This window comes from Callospermophilus lateralis, chromosome 2 (assembly GCF_048772815.1).
Source record: "Callospermophilus lateralis isolate mCalLat2 chromosome 2, mCalLat2.hap1, whole genome shotgun sequence".
Taxonomy (NCBI): Eukaryota; Metazoa; Chordata; class Mammalia; order Rodentia; family Sciuridae; genus Callospermophilus; species Callospermophilus lateralis.
This window is the reverse complement of record NC_135306.1, coordinates 10,250,077-10,255,321: the sequence shown is the minus strand read 5'-3', so window position 1 is coordinate 10,255,321 and position 5,245 is coordinate 10,250,077.

Here is a 5,245-nt window from a genome sequence, read left to right as displayed (position 1 = left end):
GGTACTGGACTGTCAGGGACAAGGCAGAACTCTTGGGGAGAGGGTCACTTAAGGGTGAGGTTGGAGGAAACCTTCCCAGACCTGGTCCTCCCTGCAAGGGGCAGTGAACAAGGAGCCTGCCCTCTGTCCACTCTCCCTGGTCCCCAGTCCTGCTGCCCAGCCTCCTGCTCTGAGGGCCCTTCCAAACCCAGTGAGGGACAGTGCTTCCCTCCATGGCCTGGGTTTCCCCAGCTGGAGCCCGCAGACAGCCTGGCAAGACTGGGGACATCCAAGGCCAGGTCCAGGGAGCTCAGGCTGGCCCCAGGGGAGCTGTCTCTACAGCTCCCTCAGCCTAAGTCTTCAGTCTCAAAACTGCGGCAGACACTGGCCAGCCTCACACTTTTTTTTTTTTAATACTGGGGATTGAACCTAGGGGCACTTAACCACTGAGCCACATCACCCCATCCTCAGCACTTTTTTATTTTGAGGCAGAGTCTCACTAAGTTGTTTAGGGCCTCTCTAAATTGATAAGGCCGGCCTCGAATTTGTGATCCTTCTGCCTCAGGCTCCCAGGTTCCTGGGATTACAGGCATGGGCTACCACACCTGACACACACTATTTCCAGCAAGGGGTGAGAAGCCTTTTTTGGGGAGCTCTTACTGGGGCCCAGTGCCATGTCAAACCCCAGACATCTTCTCCTTTTAATCCAGTGGCCTGGGAAGAGGCTATGCTGCTTTCCTCCCATTGCACGGTTGAGCAAACTGAGGCACAGAAAGGAGCAGCACCTAGCTAGAGTCTGAGGCAGAGCTGGGGGCAGGCCCACCCATACAGATGGGAGAACTGAGGCCCTGCCATGGTCATATGAGTGTGAGCCCCACCACGAGAGAACACAGGTCTGTGTGACTCTCCACCTGTGCTCAGTCCCTTGGAGGCTCAGCTTCCCCAGCTGCAAAACGGGCCGGAAGCGCCCCCTGCAGGCGGGTCGAGGGGGAGCAGGGCTGGCGCAGGGCGCTCCGAGGGGCGGGGCCTCGGCCCCAAGGGCCCCGCCCCCATCCGCACCCCCGGGCTCAGCGCATCTGCGGGAACAAGAGCCGCAGCGCGCCTCTGCGCTCAAGTGACAGCGCCTTTGTCTCTGCTGAATATGTGTGTTGCTAAGGCCGCTCGTAGCAACGGAGCGGCTTCCACCTCGGCCCCACCCTCCGGACCCCAACCTTGGCCTGGTCCCCCGACGCTCCCGCTTCTACCCCTCACCCCAGCCAGCAGCCCACTCAGTGTGCGGGGGAGTGGAGGCTGTGGCTGCGCGTCCCTCGCGGTGCCGCCCGCCCCTCCAGAAAGCCCATGGAGCCCGGGGTAACGCAGGTGTTCTCAGGGTGAGAAATCGAGGCTCAGAGGCCATTAGGAGGCTGCCCAGGGTGCCCCAAGCCTAGATTCCCACCCGAGGTCTTCCCCCAGCCTTCCTTCCCAGACTCCTCCCCATCTTAGCGGTTTTGGGTCACTGGGCCACTTTCCTCCCAGGTTTCTAGAGAGTGTCCAGGGGCTTTCCTGCAAGCCCCTCCCCAGCTCACCTGGCCTGGGGACACCCTCCCAGGACCCCCAATCTGGATAAGAGGCACAGCTGGCAGCCTCAAGTGACAGAAGAGTAGCCCTGGATCAGCTACTCCCAGCAGCAGCCGGCTTGAGTGTGGACCCCTCCTGGGGCTCCCGCTAACCCCAGCATGGCCCACTGTCCCCTCTTCCTGAGATTTGTCCCTGTGCACCTGTCGCCAGGCTCCGACATGCCCTGCAGTGTCTGGTAATAAACAATACTGTTGAGATGCTTCCTGTCCCTGTCTGGGGGTCCTCCTGGTCTGGGGAGCAGGGGAAGATTCCAGGCGCCCTGGGATGAGTGAGGGAGTGAGAACAGCTTCCACTTTGGCACTCAGCCTTGTCACTAGGGTGGATGCAGTCAACATTTATTACCACCTGCGCTGGCAGGGCGGAGCCTTTTATCACCCACAGCTGCAGGTCCTCACCTCAGCCCTGAGACCAGCCTCTCCTGTCTTATGCAGAGGAGGATGCTCCATGATTCAGATCTGGGGTCTCCTGGCCATGTAGTGCAGGGGGCAGCTGCAGGTGGTGTGAGTGGCAGTGTGCTCAGAGGAGCTCTCTGGGAACCACAGCCATCCTGAGGAGGCTGGGGCTTTCTCGGGTCTGGTGGGAGTCATTTTGTGGAATCAGACCCTGCCACCACCCACTGTGCCACCAGGGGCAAGATTCTTCCCCAAGTCTGGGCCTCTTCTTGGGTAGAAAGGGGGAGGAGCGGTGGATATGTTAGGGCTTAACACCAGGCTTAGGGCCAAGGAGGGCCCAGGGCTGGGACTTGCCAGGCAGAGGCTGCCAACCCAAGCCAGAATCAGAGCTGCTGTGGGGGCTGGCGGGGCAACAAGGAGGTGGAATTGGACTGGGCAGGGCACCTGGGGGCCTGTGACTGCCTGTGTTTTCGGTGTCCCCTGACTCCTTCCCCTCTCTTTCAGAAGGCTCCTGTCTCCCTTCAACCAATCACAAAGGCTAGGCGGGCACTGCAAAGGCGGGGACCAAGGAGTCCTTTCCAGCCCTGACCTGTTCCGTCCTCTACCCCCTCACACAAACCTTCTTCACTCTCCAGTCAAACACACCTGCTGACCTCCTCATACCTTTGCTCTCATGCTATTCCATCTCCCTGGACTGCCCCCAACTTCCTTCGAGCTAGTGAACTCCTAGGCATCCTTCAAAACCCAATTTGAATGACAGCTATAAAGCCTTCCTGTCCCTTCTCCCATCCCCCAGGAACAGACTCAATCACTTCCTCATCTCATCTGGCTCAGTTACATGAGCCAAATCATCACATCAGATTACAATCTGAGTAAGACAGTCTCCTCCTCCAACACTGCACATTGCAGTGGCAGGAGCTGGGGGCCTGCTGCACTTCTACAGGCACCAAGGAGAGGGACCCCTTTATCTTGGCATAAAAGCCCTTACTACCTTGCCCTAGAAGTAGTGCCCTTTTCTAATTTGCACAGAGGCACTGGCTAGGCCAAGCGTGGCTCTGCAGATGAACTAACCAAGTTGGTCGAGGAGGGTCAGGACAGCGTGCCCATTGTGACTAGGGCAAACCACTTCACTCCCCCATGCCTTAGTTTCCTCATCTGAAATCTTGGGCTACCACTTATGGAAGTGGCTTTGATTAGCATATTGGACAACAGAACGGGTAGGTAAAATGGCAGGCACAGAGCCTGGGCCACCGCAAGTGTCATCAGATGCCAGCTGTGCTCACTGCTGCCACCAAGTGACAGATGGGGAGAAAGGGACCTCATGACAGCCCAGAGAGGAAGAGGCCAGTGCCTGCAGTCCAGTGGACCCAGGTTGGGATCTGCATCCCCAGACTGTGAAAGGCCCTTGGCAGGTGCCTATCCCTCCTGCAGTATAAACCCTGTAGGACAGTGAGATAAGGGATAGCACACAGTAGGTGCTCATTAAATGACTGCTCCCTTCTACCCAAGATAGGGGCTGAGCTGGCATGGCAGGGTAGAACCGAGGTGAAGGCTCTAAAAGGCCACAGAATCTTCCAGGCCTCCTAGGTACATTGGGAATCCCATGAATGAGATGAGATCCATTCACCCCAATTCCTGCAATCCTTCCTGCCTCCCTAGAGTTTTGAACCAAATGTCATCTGCATGTCACCTCTATCCCCATCAGAGAACCACCAACCTCAGACCACCCTAACCCACCCAGGAGGCCCTGCTCCAGATGGCAACTGGCCAAGGTGGCTGGAAACTAATGGCAAAATTTATTCCAAGGCTGCTGGGCAGGGGTGGGGTCGTAAGGGCACTTCTTGTTTTGGGGCTGTGGGTCTCTGGCCTTGGCAGGGGCACACGTTTCAGGGGCAGAATGGGGACTGAGACAGGGGAGCAGAAGGCAGCGGGGAGGGAGAAACATCCAGCCTTGTCTGACTGGGCAGGCTCAGCGCAAGCTCAAACGGCGACACGAAAGCAGGACAGACAGTGGGTGTCTAGCCTGGGACAGAGGACAGTTGAGGCCTCTCCCTAGCTCCTGGTCCTGGAGAGTATCCTTTGGGAGGCAAGGTAGGAGTCCAGGCAGCTGAGGCCCAGCTTCAAGGGTTGCAGTGAGGAACCCAGTGGGCCAAGGCCACAAGGAAGGGGCTCACTGGCATTGGCCCTGATCCAAAGACCCAGGTGCCCTCCCACCTTCACCTAGACTCCCACCCACAGAGACCCCGAGCCACACAGTGCCTCCTGCTCACCTAGTGGGCTGGAGAGCAAGCAACAGCTCTTCTCTGTATTGTAGTGGGGCTCAGGAACAACCCACCACCACTGGGTCTTGGTGGAAAGTGTCTAGGGAGAAGGCCTGGGCGGTACTTGGTGCTGATCCCCATACCTAGCTCAGTCCCCACATCTGTCCCCTGCCTTCCAGCACACACACCTTTCAAGCAATGTCTAAGAGATTGAGAAGTAAAGAAGGAAAAAACAAAACAGAAAAACCCTCTTAACTACACCCTTGCAGGTTAGTACCAGCCTCGGCTGGCCAGGTGTGGGCAGGACTGGTCTGTTGGTTGTACCCAACTCTTCCTGGGTGGGCAAAAGAGGGTCAGAAGGTTAACTGTAACAAAATCCTTTTCCAGTAATGGGTCAGAGACTCCCCTGCAGAAGTCAGATGGGTAGAGGGGTAGGGGAGAGGTCTTTTGTCCCAACCAGTCTCCCAGTGTCCTCTAGGGCCTGCAGCCTCTACCCAACTTAGCAAACTCCATTATCCCTAGTTTACAATTCAGAGGACTTACGTCCCCTCTATGGGGGACCTTTGGAGACCCCCCACCTGCCATCCCTGTTGATGCCTGCTCGCCTTTCCCCCTGCCTCTGATTCTAGCAGAGGGGGAAAGAATGACCTCTGACCCGAGGGACATCGAGGCCCACCAGGGAATCCCGAACCTCCTCCCTGGACAGCCAGCACTTCAGACTCCAGGACAGAAGCTGGGAGCAGGGGGAGGGCGGGGTGGGTAGCAGCCGCCTCCTTGGGGCACTCTGAGTGGCAGGCAAGTGCCAGTAGCTGGTGAGGGCCACCCCACCGCAGCCAGGCCCTGCCCGTCCTTACCCACCACCCCAAACACACAGCTCCAGAGCTTAGGGTCAGGGGCCTACGGGATGGGGCTCCTGGGTTGGCCTAATCGAATAAGCCCTGCGGAGGCAGCGGGTAGCCGTGCCCTCCCGGCCCGCCTGCCCCGGCCGGCCCGGGC